Source organism: Ranitomeya variabilis, chromosome 3, assembly GCF_051348905.1.
Source record: "Ranitomeya variabilis isolate aRanVar5 chromosome 3, aRanVar5.hap1, whole genome shotgun sequence".
NCBI lineage: Eukaryota > Metazoa > Chordata > Amphibia > Anura > Dendrobatidae > Ranitomeya > Ranitomeya variabilis.
The window spans coordinates 690,410,476-690,433,571 of NC_135234.1; the positions used below are offsets into that span (position 1 = coordinate 690,410,476).

General features: G+C 45.1%; 1 protein-coding gene across 8 annotated transcripts in view; it reads left to right on the forward strand.

The window, feature by feature from the left end:
* Window positions 1-23,096, forward strand: part of TRIM13 (tripartite motif containing 13) — a 275,480-nt gene that overhangs the window by 77,221 nt on the left and 175,163 nt on the right. For 7 of the 8 annotated variants that reach the window (XR_013224054.1, XR_013224053.1, XR_013224057.1 and 4 more), the window contains exon 2: window positions 10,819-10,963. The exons of the other annotated variant lie outside the window; for it this stretch is intronic. The gene's annotated coding sequence lies outside the window, so the exon portion shown is untranslated. The remainder of the gene's footprint in view (window positions 1-10,818; window positions 10,964-23,096) is intronic. 8 annotated transcript variants of the gene reach the window in all.

The following is a 23,096-nucleotide window of genomic DNA, read 5'->3' on the forward strand; positions in this document are numbered from 1 at the left end:
GAAACCTCCAGAATTGGTCCCTCAAGCAGTGGAAACGTGATATTCTCAAACGAATCATCGTTTACCTTATTTCCGACCTCCGGCACGTTTGGAGACAGCCGAAAGAAGCATTCCATCCAGACTGCCTTCTCCCAACCATAGAACATGGTGGAGGTACTGTTCTGATCTGGGGTGCTATTTCGTGGAGATCCGCCTGGCCAATGATATCCCTTCATGGAAGAATTAACAGCCGAGATTATTTAGGCATTTTGGGTGACCAAGTGCATCCAATGGTTCAAGCACTGTTCCCAGAGGGGAATGCCATCTTTCATGATGATAATGCACCAATTCATACAGCTAGAATCGTTAAAGCATGGCACGAGGAACATTCTAATGAAGTTGAGCATCTCATCTGGCCCCCACAATCCCCAGACCTCAACATTATTGAGCATTTATGGTCGATTTTAGAGATTCAAATTAGACGTCGGTTTCCGCTGCCATCGTTGCTCAAAGAACTGGAGGGTGTTTTAACTGCAGAATGGGCTAAAATTCCTTTGGAAGCAATTCACACCTTGTATGATTCCATGCCTCGGAGAATTGAGGCTGTAGTCGCCGCAAAAGGTGGACCTACACCATATTAAACTATTGTTGATGTTTCCAGGTGTTTCCATTATTTTGTCCAACCCCTGTATGTGGCTATACAGTACTACTTTGCCATACGGTCGAGACTCTGGAGTGACGGATCGCTATTTGCTTCTTCATGCTTGATTTTCCTAGAATAGTTTGCAAACTGCTTGTGCTTTGAAGACACGTACCTGTAAATTAGGTGGGCTGTTATCGCTACAGAAATTCCCAACATGTGGACGCTAAATGTGGTTGAGGCACGCTGTGGAACTCAAAAGGGAGTGTGACATTCGGATTTGGGAGCGCAGAATTCCCTTGATTTCTTTTGAGTGGTGGAGGAGCATAGTGCTTTCCTAGAACCTTTGTACTACCAGTAACTTCGAAGCCCCCTTACATTTCATTAATAGATGATGGTCTTGAGAGGGGTGGTTTGCTTTTTGTGTGGATTGATTTGAAGTTTTTATTGGGAACATTCTTGCATAACATTTATCTTCACACTTATCCGGAACTCTGTGCTGAGCACTTACTTTGGGGTTTCCATCTAAATCTCCATGTAATGCAATTCAGATGAAACCTCTGAGGGATCCATTAAAAAATGAGGCAGCAGAGTAACTCTGCACTTCTGGTCTCTGTTCAGAGGTACACAAAACTGTGGCGGACCGTTCTTTTATGCACACCCAAAAAGATGGACACTGCCAGATCATAGGCCAGAGATCATCCACCGTGCCTCCATTTGCCTTATTCATAATGAATCTTCTTCTGCCAGGGGTTCCATCTGAACCATGTATTTCAGAGATTTGTGCTCAGCGTAGAGCACAGGATAAATGTGCGCCGAGTCTTATTGCACTCTTTGGGAGGCAGAATTTAAATATATATATATATATATATATATATATATATATATATATATATATCAACAGTATGTGAAGAATTGATTTTATTTAATTTTTTTTTATACCGTTCCTTGCGCATATAAGATTGGACGACTTTATTCTTCGGGTTGGTGCGATTACAGCGATACCAGATTTATATCAGGTTTTTTATGTTTGGCTGCTGTCACACACTAAAAGACGCTAGAATTTTTCCATATTTCTGCCTACAGTCATATGATGGCTTGTTTTTTTGCGGGACGAGCTGACGTTTTTATTGGTACCATTTTCAGCCTCATGACTTTTTTTTTTGTTGTTTTTTTCTTAATCGCTTTCTATTCCAATTTATGGTGAGGCAGAATGAATAAAAGCCAGTAATTCAGGAATTGTCGTTTTTTTTTTTTTTTTCACAGCATTAACTGAAGGGGTTAACTAATGTGACAGTCTTTATAGATCTGGTCATTCCAAACATGGCGATACCAAATGTGGTGTTTTTTTTTTTTGTTTTTTTTTACTTTAACACACTAGCATTGTAATGCATTATACCTATACAGAAGCATCTTGGACCATCCTCAGAGCATACTCTACAATGCTTTCCGTAGCTTGATTACCCTGGGTCAAATGACAATGATCGAGCTTCCTCAATTATGTTGTAGGGGCGCTGATCTGAAGGCAGAGGGAGCTCCCTCCCTCTGCCTGCTTTTTAAATGTTGAGATCGGTCTTGATTGCAGTATTTAAGGGGTTAAACAGCCAGGGACGGTGCTGGCACGAGCAGCATCGGGCTCCTGCTGTGATCGGGCAGGAGGTGTTGATATTTCAGCACCTCTTGCCCGATCATGCTGAGATCGGTCAGTCACATTAACTGACTGATCTCCGAGCCCTGATTGTGGGGACCAACGGCTGGTGGGACAAAACTGTCACTACAGGTTTACATGCAGGAACAGTTTGGTCATGCCAGACATGGTACAGGAACTGTCACCTGCTCATTATGTGCGATGTCAGTCTTTGGACGTTAAGGGGTTAGAGTCGCTTGTGTAGTGCTCTTAGTAAATAATTGCTCCCCAATTTTACATAACTGTTTCAGAGTATCTCCCAATACGTCTTTTAACTGACCTGAGATATAAGAGAATGGCATCCCCATACAGGTGACAATCCCGCAGCTGTCGGCTGTACCCTATAGCTGACAACTTGCTGCATCAGTGTTTGCACCGTCCATATCTGTTTAACCCCTTAGATTCTGCTGTCAATAGTGACAACTACATCATTCTAAATGGTTAACAGAGTGTGGGGTCTCCCTCTTTATCCCCACCGGTGCCCTCAGATCATGATTGTGTGGTCCTGATGTTTGCCATGGCAACTCATGACCAAATAGTGTCCTTAGAGTCTGACAGCTGTTGTAACCTGTTCAGAAGTTAGCGGCATTTTGTGGTAAAAATACACATTTTCATTTGTCATGCCACTTTGCATTACCGTAATTCCTGAAAATCACCTGAAGGGTTAACAAACTACCTGATAGCAGTTTTCAATATGTCAGGGGGTGCTGTTTTTAAAATGGTATCATTTTTGGGGATATATATATATATATATATTACTATATTTTCTGCTGTATAAGATGACCCCAACTTTTCCATATAAAATATGGAGTTTGGGATATACTCGCCGTATAAGATGGGGGTCATCTTATACGCCCAGTCATCTTATACGGCGTGTGCGGTGCGGATAGTTCCCAGGATCTGGAGAAGAGGAGACTCTCCTTCAGGCCCTGGGATCCATATTCATGTAAAAAAAAAAGAATAAAAATATGCATGTACTCGCCCTCCGACGGCCCCTGGCTCTCAGCGGTGCAAGCCGCGGCCTCCATTCCTAAGAATGCATTGAGCGTAGGACCTAAGCATTCTTAGGGCTTCTTCTCACTTGCGAGAAATACGGCCGAGTCTCGCAGGTTAAAACCCAGCTCTGGCACCAGCACTCCAGAGCGGAGCGTGCAGCCGCACAGCAATACATGGAGCTGCATGCTCCGCTCTGGAGTTCCGGCGCCAGAGCAGGGTTTTAACCTGCGAGACTCGGCCGTATTTCTCGCAAGTGAGAAGGAGCCCTTAGTCAGTGGGATCCGTTGAAGAGTTCCAGAGTTCTTGCCTCATGGTGACACTGGTCAGAATTCTAAACTGCTTTGGGGGTTAATGCGCAACATAATCTGCCTTTTTTTGCACAGTTGGTTACATTGTAAAATATCTTGTGATACTTTAAAAAGGTACAAAGAAAACAATTTTGATTTTCACACTTAACACATGAGTATAATTTGGATGAACTTGGCATAAAATCCACTTGTGCAATAGTAAAAACAAGACCGTGACTAAAGGTACCTTCACACTGAACGATATCGCTAGCGATCCGTGACGTTGCAGCTCCTGGATAGCGATATCGTTGAGTTTGACACGCAGCAGCGATCAGGATCCTGCTGTGCCATCGTTGGTCGGAGCAGAAAGGCCAGAACTTTATTTCGTCGCTGGATCTCCCGTAGACATCGCTGAATCGGCGTGTGTGACACCGATCCAGCGATGTCTTCACTGGTAACCAGGGTAAACATCGGGTTACTAAGCGCAGGGCCGCACTTAGTAACCCGATGTTTACCCTGGTTACCAGCGTAAACGTAAAAAAAAACAAACACTACATACTTACATTCCGGTGTCTGTCCCCCGGCGCTGTGCTTCCCTGCACTGTGTAAGCGCCGGCCGGCCGGAAAGCAGATTACAGCGGTGACGTCACCACTGTGCTTTCCGGCTGGCGCTTACATATACTAATATAAAGTATTTTATTTCCATTTTTCCGTTTGGGGTTAGGGTTGGGGATATGGTGGGGTTGTGATTAGGGTCTGGGGTAGGGCTGTTAGAGTTGGAGTTAGAATTGGGGGGGTTCCACTGTTTAGGTAGGTAGATCAGGGGGTCTCCAAACACGGCATGGCACCCGCCATTGATTCCAGCCAATTTTGGGTTCAAAAAGTGAAACCGTGTTCACTCCCAAAGGCTATGTGCACACGTTGCGGATTTTGCTGCGGATCCACAGCGGATTGGCCGCTGCAGATTCGCAGCAGTTTTCCATGAGTTTACAGTACCATGTAAACCTATGGAAAACCAAATCCGCAGTGCACATGCTGCGGAAAAAAACGCGTGGAAACGCTGCGTTGTTTGTTCCGCAGCATGTCAATTCTTTGTGCAGATTCCGCACCGGTTTACACCTGCTCCTCAATAGGAATCCGCAGGTGGAATCCGCACAAAAAAAACGCAGTGATTCCGCAGTGCAGATTTCCTGTGGATTTACCAAAAGCAGTGCAGAAAAATCCGCACACTATTCCGTAACGTGTGCACAAACCCAAACAGTGGCTTTCCCCCACATACGGGGTATCTGTGTATTCAGGAGAAATTGCGCAGCACATTTTGCGGTTAATTTTCAATTGAGCTAGTCCCCCCCCCAAAAAAAAAAAAAAAAATTGTTTTGTAAATTTTGTTGAGAAAATTAGAAGTTGCTGGTCAACTTTTAACCCTATAATGTCCTAACAAAAAAATTGTTTCCAAAATTGTTCTGATGTAAAGTAGACATGTGGGAAATGTTATTACCGTATAAGCAGAGACCCCTAATTTTAAAATAAAATGGGAAAACTTAATGACTCGCGTATAAGCCTAGGATGGGAAATGCAGCAGCTACTGGTAAATTTAAAAAATAAAAATAGATACCAATAAAAGTAAAATTGAGACATCTGTAGGTTAAGTGTTTTTGAATATTCATATTACATAGTAAGACTTTAAGTCCATCCAGTTCAACCCATAGCCTAACCTATATATTGAATCAGGAGCTCCATATAATCCATACAAAATACACCCCATATAATGCTCCATAAAGTTTGATGGGCCCCATAAGATGCTTCATACAAAAATATGCCCCATATAATGCTGCATAAAGGTTGATTATGGCCCCATAAGATGCTCCATAGAATAATATGCCCCATATGCTGCTGCAATAACAAAAAAATCATACTCTCCTCTTTTCCTGAGTTGATGGGGACACCGGCACTTGCAATATTCACCTGTCCCTGTTCCACTGCCACGTGCCCTGTCTTCCGGGTCTCTGCAGTGATTGTTCAGGCAGAGGGCATGCACTAACCACGTCATCACACCCTCTAACCTGAACATCACAGCCCAGAGGACGCGGAAGACGGAACCCAGCAGTGGGACAGGTGAATATCGCAAGTGCCTGTGTCCCCGCCTGCTCAGGAAAAGAGGCGAGTATGTCCCCCGTCATACTCACCCTCCCGGCGCAGTCCCTGGCAGCTTCTCTGATGCGATGGTCTCTGGCACCGGCAGCCTATTCCTGTGTTCTACGGTCACATGGTACCACTCATTAAAGTAATGAATATGCGCTCCATCTCTATGGGTGTGGAGTCGCGTACATATTAATTACTTTAATGAGCGGTACCACATGACCGCTGAACACAGGAAGAGCTGTCCGGCGCCTGGAGACCATCAGAGAAGCAGGGACCGCGCCGGGAGCAGGTGAGTATGTGACAGCCACCGCTCCCCCTCCCCCGCCGACCCCCTGGGGCAATGACTAGAGTATAAGCTGAGAGGGGCACTTTCAGCCTAAAAAAAATGGACTGAAAATTTTGGCTTATACTCGAGTATATATGGTAACTAGTTTGTGCGATATGACTCTGATTTAAGGGCACAAAAATTAAAAGTTGCAAAATTTTCAACATTTTTGCCAAGTTTCCATTGATTTCATAAATAAACACAAGTCCTATTGAAGAAATTCTACCACTAACATGAAGTGCAATATGTCACGAAAAACTATTCTCAGAATTAGTGGGATCCATTGAAGCGTTGCAGTAGAATGTAAGTCCGCAAGGACAGGGTCCTCTACCCTCTGCACCCATTTGTCATTAGAAAAGGGGGAGGGAAAAATCCAAACAATAACCTATGGTCTTTCAGTAAAATATGCTTTATTGTGGAAGGCATAGAAGCGGTGGCAGCAATGGATAGCCACCAAACAAGATATAGAAAGGGCACTGAAAAACCATACCTGCCATATTAATAGATATAGTATATACAATGTATGCAGATATCAAAGGGCAATAAATGTATCCAAAAGCATGTAAAAAATGTAAGAGTTTACATAAATATATGCCAAGTTAGATCATATACAGGTCAGTGCCGTCCCAGCTCCTAATAGAGCCTAAAAACATGCTGAATATAGGGTAGACATATAATATTCAATTTCAGATAAATAGGAATACATCACCCCAAAAAATGCAGGCAAGTGCTGACAGGTAGAGGGTCCCAGTGTCCACCCCAACGCGCGTTTCGGAACACCTTCGTCAGGGGGCGCCCCCTGGGTGTTAAGATTTGGTGTGCCTCTGGAGGCCCGAGCTGCCGGCCTGTCATCTGCTCTGCAGTCACCGTCTACCCCTGGTCATCCTCAGCCCTAACAAAGCTTCTCCTCTGTCCTCTTCTGCTTCTAAGCTGTAACATAATAAAATAATACAGTAATATCTAAAAATTATGGATTATTGGGTAAATATAGACCCCACACTGTTAGACCACAGGCTGAACAGATTTGAATTCAAGATTTTCGAATTGACACTGTAATAGTTTTATTTTTTAAAATATGATCCCATCACGATCCCAGCTTGTATTTTGGTATAGATGTGGCTAGGAGCATAGCAGGCACATGTGCAGTTTTTAACATTTTGAAATTAAACGTTTTTTTCGGAAATGCATTTTAAAATTTTGCATTTCTGTTCGCATGGGTAAAATATTAACAAAGATACACTTGTGACATATCTGGTGAAACCTGTATAGTTCTGAGTAGAATGGTGTTTATTTTGTTTCTCTAGGTTTTTTCTAGCCTGAGTTATGAGGAGAAATGTAAAGGCAGGAAACACCGAAATTCGCACTTTTTCCGAAATCAATTAAATATATATATATATATATATATATATATATATATATATATATATATATATATATATATATATATAATTTTTTTTTTTCACATTTTGCATTCTGACACACTATTACCAAATAACAAAATCTCAAAAGAATTAAAAATATAGAGGTAAAAATCATTGGTTCACTTGACATAGAATGACCCATGAGGTATTGTCTGGTGCTGTTCCTGTCTTATTAAATACATGGAGGTAATGAATCATGCAGCAATCAGTTCATATCCCTATCCCTTCCCACAAATTATTTTTTTTTCATTTATATGCGTGCAGTTTGTCTTAGACAATGGGGTGCTATTTTACAGACCAGAATTTCCAAGAAGAGCCTGGGACTTTCCCTAAAAATTGTGAAAATTTCAGCTGTATCACATTCTTTTTTTGTAGCCTTTCGGAAACCCTTTTCCCATGTTGAGGAAACCGTTTTTTCCACGGGAAGCACTTCTCAAGTTAATTAAGTTATGAGTGTGCAGATCAAGGCCATGGCTAGATTATGAACAGTCAGTAACCTTTCTTCGAACTGAGCAATCCCTTTAAACAAATGAAGATATACCTTTAACATTAAAATTTGAGCACCAAGAAGGTGAAGTCATGAAGTTTTGGAAATCACAGTATGGTTAGGCATGTTAATATGTAAATTCTGAAAAATAAAAACAATCTTCAATCCTAGTGTGGTTTGAGCACCACACTCGGCAGCCAAGGCATGCAAGTGTGTGTATTTTTATCAGTGATCTTGTCCGAGGAGTGCTCTGCCACACTGAATACACTTGGGAACGGAAATCATCAAGATCTGATGCTGGCAGCTCTTTACAATTGTCAACCAATGACGTCCAGATCTCCTTCAGGCTGCTGGCAGTAGTACATGCAACCTGGCATTGTCATTTTGAAAAACTGCTACTGGAACCCAATGGAGAAATGGCTGTAACACTGGTTACATGCTCAAATCTGTAATGCTGAGCTGTTGGTGTACCTAGGATTTAAGACTTGAGGGGTCTGGTTACCGTACATTATGCCACCCACACAATAAAACCAGAAGGAGGATCAATCTCTGGCTATCATTGCATCCAAGAGAAAAGTAGGACTTATTGCAGAAGAGGATAGGCCTCCTTTTCAGCCTCTAATTGTCATGCTCTGCATCATTGTAGTCTTGGAGATCAGTGGAGTGCTGTCAGTAGAATAGACCAGACATTCAGCGTCTCCCACTCACACACCACTTCCTCATCTTTCCCCCTACCTGTCATTGTCCACCAAGGTTCGGTTCTAGTACCTCTGGTCTTCTCCATCTACACCTTCCTGTGAAAGCTCAGAGTCCCATGGCTTTCAGGAGCACCTCTATACCAATGACATGGATCTACCTCTCTGTGGGATTCTGGTTAGTATGGAGGTGACATCGGGCCCAATGTCTGTCTATTACTAAATTTCTAAAAGTTTACATGATAAAACAGAATTCATCATCTTTCCCTCATCTCACTCCCACCCCTCAAAGTCAATGGCTGCCCATTCTCCTCAGACCTGCAAGCGCGTTGCTTTAGGGTAATCATTGACTCTCACCTCTCCTTCAAACCATATATCCAAGCCCTTTCCACTTCCTGCCGATGCCAACTCAAAAATATTTTCCGGATCCATACATTCCTTAACCAAGAATCTGCAAAAACACTAATGCATGCCTTCATCTCCTGCCTCGACTACTGCAACCTCCTGCTTTGTGGCCTCCCCTCTGACACTCACACCCCCTCCAATGTATCCTAAACTCCACTGTCCAACTAATCCTCCTTATTTCCCTGCTATTCCCTGGCCTCTCCTCTGTCAATCCCTTCACTGGCTTCCCATTGCCCAGAGACTTCAGTTCAAAACCCTAACCCTGGCGTACAAAGCCATCTACAACCTGTCTCCTCTGTACATCTGTGACCTCGTCTCCCGGTACTTACCTGCACGCAACCTCCGATCCTCAAAAGATCTCATTCTCTACTCAAGTGTTCCCCCAACTCCGGTCCTCATGAGCCACCAACAGGTCATGTTTTGAGGATTTCTTTAGTATTGCACAGGTCATTGAATGCTTACCTGTCCAGGTGATGCAATTATCGCCTTTGCAATACTAAGGAAATCCTGAAAATATGACCTGATGGTGGCTCTTGAGGACCAGAGTTAGGGAACACTGCTCTACTCCCCTATTATCTCCACTTCCCACAATCGCATACAAGAGTTTTCCTATGCATTCCCCCCTACTCTAACTCTCTAACCCATCAGACTCTTGCCTACCGTGGAAACCTTCAAAAGGAACCTGAAGACCGACCTTTCGACAAGCCTACAACCTTCATTAACCCTAGTTCCATCATACACTACATGACCAGCTCTGCCCTCACCTACTGTATCCTCACTCATCCCTTGTAGTCTATGACCTCTCCTCGTGTACCAGTTGGTGACTCGTTTTGTTCAGGATTATTGTACTTGTTTATGTACACCCATTTTCACATGTAAAGCACCATGAAATAAATAATGCTATCATAGGACACTTGTAAGTGGACGTCTGGCTCATAGCCCAAATGTCCTGCAAATGCCTTCTTAGTTTGTGTAGACACACTAGTCACTTCACTAATCTGACAATCCAGTCGTGAGAAGGTTTTACCTTTATGCACCTTGATGTAATTTTAATTTCAGAATTGTTCTCACACGCTACAAGTGTGGCGATCTGCCAGAGTGAGAATCCCTGGTTTGCCTCTCAATTTGGCAATAATCCTCTCACAAGACTTGGTTTGATTTGGGGTTTCAAATGGCTAAAAAAAATTGCTTTCAATCTGCCTTTTATGTTCCTCCCACGTTCCACATATTTCAGAAGTGCTTGAAATTTTGATCGTTTTTCAGATCTTGGTGATACCTCTTGCTTCCTCAATCTGCATAACCTTGCAGCTTGTCATTCTTGGTACTGCAGTTTCAACATTGCGGAGTGTGTATATACAACTTGCTAACACTTGTATTAAAGCGCACTGGTCTCAAATTGTTAGCGCAGATCCCAGCAGCCCCACTTCTACTTTAATATTAGAGTGGTTCCAGTGACCAGTACTGTGAAGGGTGCTAGCTGACGCTCGTTTCAATAACTAAACCAGACTTTTTTTTCCTAGGTATCGGCGGAAGGCTGGTGACTAGGCTGGCTTAGTTACTATAGTGAGCTAGCCCCTGTTACATCCACCACTGATGTGTGCAAACCCAGGCTAACAAGCGAAGTGTCCATCCTGGCTGCTCAATTTCTAAAGTATATTAGTATTTTAAAAACCTCTAAAGATAATGTTCCATCTTGATAACTCCTTTTATGCATCCCTTAACATATTTCAATTCTAATAATCATTGTATTTCAGCAAACTGCCTGATTATCCGTGTACTGGGCTGGATTACTTGAAGGTGACATGCATGTGCCCTGGGGGCCTACACCACTTTAGGGATCTAAGAAGCCTCCAGTTTCTGCACTTTTTCATGACTATTTGGTGATTCTCAGATGAAATGGTAAGACCACACTTGGCTTAGAGCCACAGCAATAATACTCATGGGATGCTATAGCAAAATCCGTATGTCATATGCTGATATTCACCGGAGAGTTGTGCAGATACCACCTCTATGCATGGAAGAATCTGCAGCCAGCGCATGCTTAATATGTTGTGGAAATGGTGCAAAGTTTTGCAGCATGCTCCTTCTTTTTTTAAATAACTTGTATTTCATAATCTAGTGACAAAACAAAATGAACATTTTCCCTGATCTAAGATAGTAGAAAGCAATTGTACATACAGTATAAATAACATGGGGTACTTAGTACACACTGTTTTTGATGGAAAAAAAGCGTAAAGGCCATCCCACCGCGACAAGGTGTACCCAGTCAGGACAGTCCTAACCTTTTTAGTATTAAAACCTTACCATGTGTCAAAAATTACCTAAATGTGAAATAAGGGCCGAGCAGGACCAGAGACCAACTATGGACAACCAGGCTTGGGAAGCTATATAAACGTAATACCCAGCTCAAAGAAAGGGAGGCCAGGCTCTTAACCTTAACTAAGTGCAAGAACCTAAAGCAAAACCAAAAGAAATTAACTGGAGTATAAGTTGGTATACATGCAACATGTGGGAGCAAGTTCACATTGGCCATTAGACAGACAAAACTTTAAATAGAAATAAAATGAATTCCAAGCAGAAGCCACCTGAATGGTAAAGTCACTTTTTTAACCTCTTTTCATTTTTGGATCCCTGGAGCAGTTAAAAGGGGCTCAAGACTTGACATATGTACTGCTATGTAAGAAAAACTTGCTGTTCATAGGTTCATTCTTTTTGGTATTTCTTTAGTGCCTTTTTTTTCCAAGCGTGGTACGGAGCAGAACCCACCTGTGTGCCTATACCCTTAGTTCTGTTCCACCAGCCTTCACTCCCAAATGGATATTAAAATTGTGTGGTGGAAATGCATGTCACTTGGGATGATTTTCTTACACAATGGAACCTCCTTATCATGCAGCAGAGTCTTTAGTGGATCAGTGACTCATCAGCTCTGTTATTCAGTTTCTATACATAAACCACAGTGATGTATAGGGAAACTTGATTTCTATTTTTAGAATGGCATTAATTATATGGCAGTAATCTACTAAACTGGAATAAATCGTTTCATGCGAATGCAAGGTTTAATTAACACTACAGTACATTCAGTTGACAGTAACTGATAGATTCATGCTGTCCAAGCCACAGGCAGCATGAATTGGGTACTAGTTACATTATTGCAGCCATCTATATTGTACTCTTGAAACACTGTGGCATTTTAGATTTAGTTTACTTTGTGAAGTCCACCAGCGGCTGCATCTTGGATGAGTAGTCCGAAACAGGTCTCCAGTGGCTTCACCCCACCTGATCCCCTAGATTGACAGGCCTCTCCTATGGGGCACGGAGAAGTCAACGGGGACCTGCCTTGAATTGGTCACCTAAGACCTAGTTCCTGGCCAACTTTTCTTAGTGTGTTTTTCTCTTAAACGTCATCAGCATTAGGGTAATCTTGGCCAGTAAGTGCCTGTGGTTCTCCTTAACTTTATTGTTCACTTTTGAATAAATCCATTTGAGAAATAAAAACATGAAGGGGAAAGGTAGATCAGCACATTTTCAATTGTTCCATGTTGCTTTTTCAGATTGCATGGTTTGGGAGACAAATTTTATCTTTCAGTAGATTAGAGACTTGAAGTAAAAATATATTCTCCACACTTGTAGTGACACATAGTTGCCAAACTATGGCTGCAAATGAAAGAGACTGCACTGACGTAATAATTTGATACAAATTATGGAGGGGTTCAAAATTGTTCTTTGCCAAAGTTTTGCAGGTAAAACCTATATTTTAAAATGGAGAGCTTCCTGTTTTCCTATCACCACGACGGCACCCACGAGGGAGGGGATCCGCCCACTTTCAGAACAGGAACATACAGGTTAAAAAAAGGGGCGGTTTCCCTCACCTCCTCAGTTGGGTTTTTGTCTTGAAGTGGGAACCTGCGGGAAGCAAGCTTACCTGGGTCCAAGCAGCCTCTGTGTGGTATCTGAGAGAACGACAGAGCCTGGGATGCCAGAAACAGCATTGGGGTGCTATGCACGCAGACCCCTCATCTGGCAGATGGATGTCGCAATCCCTGGGTCACGTGGGCGCAGCGCAGGTGGAGGGAAGCTCCCTGCGTTCATCCAGAAAGCCAGCTGGCATCTTCCAACAGCAGCAGTAAAGCGCCTGTGACCCAGAAGTGAAGGTGAAAACTTCTGGTCAGGCTTTAAGTGGACACCGGGGCTACAGCAGTGTGCAGCAAGAATGTCCTCTCTGGGGGATATGGAGGCACCGCCTGCGGAGGTGTTCGAGCAGCACAGAATGAGCAGACGCTCCAGGGTGAATGAAACCACTAGCAAGAATGGGGCTGGCAGCCGTCTGGGATTCCTACGTTGTGCACCGGATCCCCTTTCCCAGAACCAGTACTCCACTGAGATACAGCTTCGGGTGGTGAGTGTGATCTGATCACCTGGTAAGCAGATTTCCCCCTTCTATGCTCTATTCCCAGGTTAAGAGTTCCGCAAAGACTAAGCACAAGCAATGTGCTTTGTGCACAGTACCCCTGCCTGACAGCTATGCTAAAAGGCTTTGTCAGTCTTGCATATGCCAGACCCTGGAGGAGGAGGCTCCTGTTCATACATCGGATCTAAGGGCTGTCTTTAGGGAAGAAATTAGGAATTCCCTTAATGGAAAAGCCCATAAATGAGCTAGCATTGGAGTGAGCTCAGAATCTAGTCTGTCGATGGGGGGACAGCAGTTTGAGTCCTCAGTGTCCCCTTCATCTTTATCAACTTCGGACGCAGAGGGGAGGCCTTGCTTCTCTGTTGAAAATATGGACTCATTAGTGAGGTCCATGTGAGCCACTATGGGGGGTCAAGGACAGTAGAGAGCCCAAATTGGCTCAAAATTTCATGCTTGCAGGCTTGTCAGAGGACTCAAGTCCTTCCTGGCAATTGACAGTTAAAAGCCTCATTAAAAGGGAATGGGACAAGCCGTATATGGGATTCCTGCCATCCGCTGCAAAACGGAGATACCCATTTGAGGATGATGTACTGGTGGAATGGGTTAAGATTCCTAAGGTGGATGCGGCCATGACCTCCTCATCAGAGATCTGCGCTAGCGCTGGAAGACGGGGGTCTTCTGAAGGATCCGTCTGACAGAAAAGCAGACATGCTCCTAAAGCTGGTGTGGGAGTCATCAACTGGGGCTTTTAAGCCAGCAATTGCAAGTACATGCTCCGCCAGATCCATGATGGTCTGGCTGGGCCAGCTGAAGGATCAGTTACGTTCCAAGGTCTCTAGAGATTAAGTTGCTAGACTCCCTCTCACAAATCTGCGCAGGGGCGGCTTACCTTGTGGATGCTTCAGTGGATTCTTTACGGTTGGCTGCCAGATCTGCTGACCGCCGAGCGATCTGGCTGAAGAGCTGGAAGGGAGCAAAATTATGTGCCATTCCATGCCGGGGTGAGTTCTTGTTTGGCCCAGTTCTGGATGAAATCCTCACGAAGGCAACTGACAGAAAGAGGGTTCCCTAATTTGTCTGCTTTCAGAAACGCCTTTTAAGAGGTCGTACTTCCGAAGCAAACAGGCAGACTGAGACTGGGAACCGGCAGAACCAAAGCAGAGAGATGCTTACTTGGGTGAGGCCTCATCGTCTACGCGTAGGTGCAACTATCGCTAGCCTTAATATCTCGGTGAGTGGTAGATTCAAATATTTTTACAATCAGTGGGTCCATATAACAGCCAGCGCCTGGATCCTTGGTATTATATCATCCGGTCTAAAATTGGAGTTTCGGAGTATACCTCCGGACTCTTTCCTGTTAACAACTTTCAAAAAGTCCCCTGACCGACAATGGGCCCTGGAAATGGAAATTTTACAGTTAAGGGATAAGAGTCCTGGTGGAAGTCCCTAGGGGCCAGGAAGGGAAAGGGTTTTATTCTCCCTTATTCCTAATTTCCAAACCTGATGTTTTTTTTAGAACCATTATAAATTTGAGAAGGCTAAATAGATTCCTGCAGTGTCATACTTTGAAGATGGAATCCATCAAGTCTGCAACTAAACTTCTGTTTCCCAGGTGTTTGATGACAGTCCTAGATTTAAAGGATGCCTATTACCATCTGCCTATTTACCAGGATCACCAGCAATATCTGAGTGACGGTACAGCTAGGCGACCAGGTTAACCATTTTCAATTCGCCGCTATGCCATTCGATTTGTCCATGATGCTGCGTGTATTTACTAAAGTAATTGCGGAAGTCATGGCCTGTTTAAGACAACAGGATACCCTGGTCATACAATACCTGGACGATTTCTTAATAGTGCGGAAGTGGGATGTCCAGTGTAGTACCCAGCTAAACCACATATCATCCCTGCAGGGTCTCGGGTGGCTAGTCAATCTGGAAAAGTCATGGCTTGTTCCCTCAAACTGTCAGAAATTCCTGGGAATTCTTCTGGACTTGGTAAGGCTACTGTCACGCTCACGCCCTGACTGGAAGGCGTGAGCACGCGGGGGTATGTGTGGCCCCACTGTGCCACAAACCAGACTACCCTGGAAGGGGCGTGACTATGACAGCTGCCTGGGTTTTCACTGGAGCCTCTGATGGTGAGGCCAGGCTTGTGCAGCAGGCAGCTGCCAGGTGCTACTCCAGGGCGGTGTCTGGCCGTGGCTGCTGATCCCACTTGAGAGACAGGGACACCTGGATAGGTGCAGGCATCAGGCAGGACTGGCAGGAAAAGCACGGCTGGAACACAGACGAGTAGGCTGGCACGGCTGACACAGGGCTGGCAGAGACACAGCAGAGATCACAGGGCTGGCAGAGACACAGCAGAGATCACAGGGCTGGCAGGAACACAGGAGTGGCAGGGACAGCAGGAAACACAGGACTGGAAAGGATGGCAGGAACACAGGACTGGAAGGCATGGCAGGAACGGCTGGACTGGCAGGAACACTGGATAGGAAGGCACGGCAGAGAACACAGGACTGGTTGATATGGTATATGCAGGAACAGGTAGGAGCCTGTTCACATTAGAGGTGCAGGTACGGAAATGTAGCATGGAGGAACAGGTAGGGACCTGTTCACACAGGAGGTGCAGGACCAGATATGAAATATGAAATGAACAGGTAGGGACCTGTTCACACAGGAGGTGCAGGAACAGATATGAAATATGAGAGGAACAGGTTGGGACCTGTTCACACAGGAAGAGAACCGCAAGGCAGCGGATAGGAGCGGTAGAGCAGCAAGAGATTGCGCAGCAATAAAAGCAAAGCAGAGCAGAACCACAAGGAATGTGGAGAAGAGCTGCAGCAAGAGATTCTTACTGCAACGGGAGCGGAGCAGAGATGAACCGCAAGGAATGCGGAGAGGAGCTGCAGAAAGATTCTTACTGCAACGGGAGCGGAGCAGAGATGAACCGCAAGGAATGCGGAGAGAAGCTGCAGAAAGAGATTCTTACTGCAACGGGAGCAGAGCAGAGATGAATGGAGCAGAACCGCTAGGAAAAGCGGAGAGGAGTTGCAGAGGTAAAAGCCAGAAAGGTATAGAGCAGGCAGAGCTGCAGGAGTGCAGAGAATAAGCAGACTGAGAACACAAGGAAAGACACAGCAGGGAAGGAAGCCACAGACAAAGAGACGGAGATAAGACTAAGTACAGACAAGGCAATGGAACAAGACACAAGGACAAAGACACAGGGACCAGGATATTCTGCCTCCTGGAGGGCGGACAACAAGACCAAGAATACAGAGTAGAGCCTCCAGCGAGGGAGTAATATAGAGCAAGGCCAGGCAAACTCAGCAGCTAGACACTAACTGAGCAAACACATTGCACAGGCCCAGACCACTGGGTGGAGCTGAACTAAATACTGGAGGTCTCCTGGCAATTGGTCAGGAACAGATTGGACAGATGCACCTGATTCCTATAAGAACCAGAGAGTTCAGGCGCCGCCCCTCTATACACAGAACCATGAAGCATGCAGAGAGCAGAGACACAGAACATGGAGCTGGCAAGAAACAGAAACCACATCATGGCCTGGAGCAGTGGGTAAGATAGTGTGAGAAATGCGAGGCCATGCCGTGATGCCAGCAGAGTTGTTACAGCTACTTTCACACTTCCGTCGGTACGGGGCCATCGCAAACCGTCGGGCCGACGTACCGACGGACGTTGTGCTAAATTTAGCACAACGTGGGCAGCGGATGCAGTTTTACAACGCATCCGCTGCCCATTGTGATGAGCGGGGAGGAGGGGGCGGAGTTCCGGCCGCGCATGCACGGTCGGAAAAGGCAGACACGTCGCACAAAAAAAAGTTACATTGAACTTTTTTGTGCGTTGCGTCCGCCAAAACACGACGGATCCGTCGCACGACGGATGCGACGTGTGCCCATCCGTCGCGATCCGTCGCTATTACAACTCTATGGGCAAAAAACACATCCTGCAAGCACATTTGCAGGATCCGTTTTTTGCCCATTGCGACGGAGGGCAAAAGACGGAAGTGTGAAAGTAGCCTTAACCAACATTGTTTTCTACCAGAGGACAAAAAGTTGGCCATCATGCGCAAGGTCAGGGGATCGAGACAATCCGGATCTAACATTAAGAGACGCAATGTTCCTGCTGGGTTCCATGACGTCTTGCATACCAGCTGTACGGTGGGCTCAGTTCCACACCAGGACACTGCAGAACGAGGTGCTCGAAGCGGAAAAGTCTGCAAGGCTATCTGAGGAAAATTGCGGTTGTCGGTCGCCACCGTCAACAGTCTAGTTTGGTGGCTAGACCCGCTACATTTATCCAGGGGGGGTACAGTGGGGGATAAAGCCGGACACTATAGTTATGACCGACGTCAGCCCCTTGGGATGGGGAGCTTACAAGGAAGACAGTCTAGCCCAAGGGAAGTGGATTGCCAGGGAAGCTGTTCTTCAAATCTGAAGGAACTTATGTCGGTAAAATATGCGTCTACAGGTTTTTGTTCCCCCCCCCCCCCATCTCTGTGGGGTTTCCATGTGTGGATACACAACGACAACACTACAGTAGTGGCTTATTTAAACCGTCAAGGAAGGACAAGGTCACAATCACTGATGTCCACTGCAGGCGACATTCTCACCTTAGCTGAAAATCACCTCCTCTCCCTATCAGCACTCCACATAAAGGGGAGCACAATTTTCAAGCAGACTATCTTAGCCGACTCTCCCTGCGCCAAGGGAATGGTCTCTGGATTTGCAGGTTTTCAAGCAGATAGTACATCTATGGGGTCTTCCGGTTATAGACCTTTTTGCGACAAACAGGAAGGTCAGGAGGTTCTCGTCGCTATGGGCATCAGACCAGCCAGAGATAGTGGCTTCCCTTCAGGTCCGGTGGGATTATACTCTGGCATATGCATTTCCTCCGATGTGTTTGATTCCGTTGGTCCTCAGGAAGATCAGGGAGGAGGGGGCGAGGGTAATAATGATTGCCCCCTTCTGGCCCAGGAGGCCATGGTTCTCCTAGCTAAGGGTGATGTCCGTGACCGACCCATGGGTGCTGCCAATGAGCCCGGGGCTTCTCTCAGGGCCCGTTCTGTCCTCCTCAGACAGAGGGTCTCCACATGACATTGTGGAATTTGAGAACCCTCTACGCCTCAGCAGCTCCCTCTCAGAGCCCTTAATTGCTACTTTACTGAAGAGAAGAAAGTTACTACAAAGATTTATTGTATAACCTGGAATGTTTTTAGGGTTCCACTCAGCTCCCCTGTCGGATCGGGTTCCAACTTGGGTGATTCTGGAGTTCTTGCAAAAGGCCCGAGAATTGGTATTATCAACCAATACCCTTAGGGTACAGGTGTCGGTATTGGGGGCATTGTATAACTATATAACATGGCAGGGAACAGGTGGATCACTATATTCATCAAGTCCTATGAGCGCAGTAACCCAGTTCATATTGCTAGATTGCCCCAATGGGATTTAAACCTTGTACTAGATGCATTGACAGGTCCTCCCTTTTGAACCCTTAGACTCAGCTTCACTGAAGATGCTGACCCTTAAAACAGCGCTGTTTGTAGCCTTAACCTCTGCGAGACGGGTCAGTGACATTCAGGAGTTATCAGTAAGTCCCCCTTTCCTGATGGTCTATCAAGATAAGTTAGTTTTAAGATCAGATCCAGCATACCTACCGAAAGTTGCTCCTAAATTTCATATATCTCCTGGCTTCTAGCTTCCATCCTTTTATGATAGCCCTGTTACTGTGGAAGAACAAAGGTTCCATACTCTAGGTCATTGTTCCCCAACTCCAGTCCTCAAGGCCCACCAACAGGTCATCGTTTCAGGATTTCCTTAGTATTGCCCAGGTGATAACTGCATCACACACAGGCAATAATTCAATCACCTGTGCAGTACAAAGGCAGTCCTGAAAACATGACCTGTTGGTGGGCCTTGAGGACTGGAGTTGGGGAACAGTGCTCTAGATGTTAAAAGAGCAGTACTAGAGTATTTAGGGAAAACTCAGTCCTGGAGGCAGAGTAGGGCATTGTTTCCCCCCCCCCCCCGAATCAGAGGAAGGGTTCGAGTGTCATGAAAAACTCTTATCGCCCCGGTGGATAAGAGATGTGATCTGCCTAGCCTATTCGGCCAAAGGGGAGTCTCCACCAGAAGGAATAAGAGCTCGCTTAGTGCGAGCCATGGCATCGTACTGGGCAGAAAAGGCGGATGTCTCCTCCATTGACCACGTGATAGTCTCTGAAAGTCTCTCGTGGGTGCTGTCGTGGAATTAGGAAAATCGGTTATTACGTACCGTAATAGGATTTTAGAGTCCACGGCCACACCCGCGCATTCCCTCCCGTTATTAAGCACTGGTTTCCTGCACTCTGAAGGAAGGGGTGTCATATAGATATTCACTCTATAGAGGTGATGGTATTGTATAGTTTAAATAACATGTTTGTAGTGTACTAATGCAATGGTCAGTTCCTCTCATACTCTGAAAACCAACTGAGGAGGCGAGGGTGACCACCCCCCCCCCCCCTTTTTTTTTTTTTTTAACCTGTAGGTTCCTGTCCTGAAGCTGGGCGGATCCCCTCTCTCGTGGGTGCTGTTGTGGACTCTGTAAAATCCTATTACGGTATGTAATAACCGGTTTTATATACATTGCTGTATTAACAGAAAAATTTTTTAAATCAAAGTTGGAGAAACCAGTGTGAGACATGTACTGACAGGCTCCTCTCCTGATCTATGTGTCGCACACTGGTAACTCCCCTTTGGATTATTATCATTTTATTCCGATTCCTGTTACCTGTATGAGCATATAAACTGCTTATGAGAGTTGATCCTATGACCGAATCACATTTTAAGCTTTAGTTGCAGATTTCAGGACAGAACTTAAGCAAAGGTTTTCTACTGCATGGGAACATGGCCTAAACTTTTCAGATTACCGTAATCTATTTTTCTATCCTTGCTTGTCGTTTGCTTGTATCACAACCTTTCTATTGGATAATAGTCTATCCCAAAACAAGGCCAGATTAGGACACTGCTGTATCCCAGGGCAACATAATTGCTTCATAAATGTAGTGTCATGTCTCCAACTGATTACCTTCTATCAGGGCTATACAGCCGCCCTAAGTGTTGAAGGACAGATAACATAACATGCAATTTTGTGATAAGTAGCATGCTTGCTGGAATAAAAATGGAGAGCATATTATGGAAACCTGACAAGAGTACGCTCTGAACGCGATGTAATATTCCCAGTGCTTATCAACTGGTTACAGTGACCTGGCTCAAAATTTGTAGTTTAGTAAGGAGCCCCACCGGATCAAATAGGTGACTATCGGTTCCCCCTGAAAAGTTAAACAAAAGTTTACTGGAGACCTCACTCTCCACTTCAAATGGTTAAAACTACAACCAGAAGCACAGCCCTTCTTCTTTTCTTTTTTTTTTTTTCTTTTCTTTTGAACTGGATTTTAACTCTAAAGACACACTTGGGGTAATTTACAAAGACTGGCACATGGCAGCCTTACACTAGAGGCATCACTGTTTAAAAAAAAAAAAACACTTTAAACTTTGCCAATATTAATGGGACCGTGTCATAATGTGATTGAATATGAAATGATCTCTAAGAGGCCTAATGTTAAAGATGACACATTTACTTTGTATTATATACCATATATACAATGGGAAAATAAGTATTTGATCCCTTGCTGATTTCGTAAGTTTTCCCACTGACTAAGACATGAACAGTCTATAATTTTAACCCCTTAGTGACCACCAATACGTCTTTTTACTGACCTGCGATATGAGACTAGCATCCCCATACAGGTGACAAAGGTGTAGCTGTCGGCTGTACACTACAGCTGACAAATTGCTGCATCAGCCACAATCGGTGTTGGCACGCTGTGGTTGTTTAACCCCTTAAATGCTGCTGTCAATAGTGACTACAGCATCTAGATGGTTATTAGAGTGTGGGGGCTTCCTCTTTAGTCCCATCAGCACCCTGAGATATTGATTGTGTGGTCATGTTTGCCATGGCAGTTCATGTCCAAATAACAGCTTTAGTCTTCCAACTACAGCGGCCTGTTCAAAAGTTATCATATTTAGGTGGCAAAAACAAAACTTTTTCATTCCTGTTATGCCATTTTGCATTGATTCCTGAAAAGCACCTGAATGGTTAATGAACCATCAGAAAGCAATTTTGAACACGGTGAGGGCTGCAATTTTTAAAATTGTCATTTGGGAGATTTTCAATATATAGGATCCCCAAAGTCACTTCAAAACTGAACAGGTCCCTAAAAAAAAAAGTTTTGTTTCCTTTAAAAATGAAAAATCAAAATTTTAAACCTTCTAAAGTACTAACAAAATAAAACAACATTTTACCAATGGTGCTGATGTAAAGCAGACAGGAGGGAAATGTTACCTGTTAATGCTTTTGTGTGGTATGACTGTCTGGATTAAAGGGAGAATCATTCAAAGTTTGAAAATTGCAAGTTTTTTTAAATTGTCAAATTTGATCTTTTTAGAAATAACCGCAAAATATATCAACCTAAATATAGCATTAACATAAAATATGATGTCATGAAAAAACAGTCTCAAAATCAATGGGATATGCTGAAGTGTTCTAGAGTTATCTATATATATAAAAGGCATCGTGATTACTCGCTAATCCCACCCCCTGCACGGTAGCTCCGCCCCCCACCACATCACCACACATAATCCCGCCCCCACCCCATTATTACACACAATACCGCCCCCCCACCACATTACCACACATAATCCTGCAACCACCCCATTACCACACAATCCCGCCCCCCCACCACATCACCACACATAATTCCGCCCCCACCACATTACCACACACAATCCCGCCCCCCACCACATCACCACACTTAATCCCGCCCCTACCACATTACCACACACAATCCCGCCCCCAAATTACCACACACAATCCCGCCCCCCCACCACATTTCCACACACAATCCTTCCCCACCACATTACCACACAATCCCGCCCCCCCACCACATTACCACACAATCCCGCCCCCACCACATTACCACACACAATCCCGCCCCCACCACATTACCACACACAATGCCGCCCCCCACCACATTACCACACACAATGCCGCCCCCCACCACATTACCACACACAATGCCGCCCCCCACCACATTACAACACATAATCCCACCCCCACCACATTACCACACACAATCCCGCCCCTCACCACATTTCCACACGTAATCCCACCCCCACCACATTTCCACACGTAATCCTGCCCCCACCACATTACCACACACAATCCCGCCCCCCAGCACATTACCACACACAATCCCGCCCACCACATTACCACACACAATCCCTCCCCCACCACATTACCACACACAATCCCTCCCCCACCACATTACCACACACAATCCCACCCCCCACCACATTACCACACGTAATCCCGCCCCCACCACATTACCACACGTAATCCCGCCCCCACCACACTACCACACGTAATCCCGCCTCCCCACCCCATTACCACACATAATCTCGCCCCCCACCCCATTACCACACATAATCCCGCCCCCCCACATCACCACACATAATCCCGCCCCCCCATATTACCACAGATAATCCCACCCCCACTACATTACCACACATA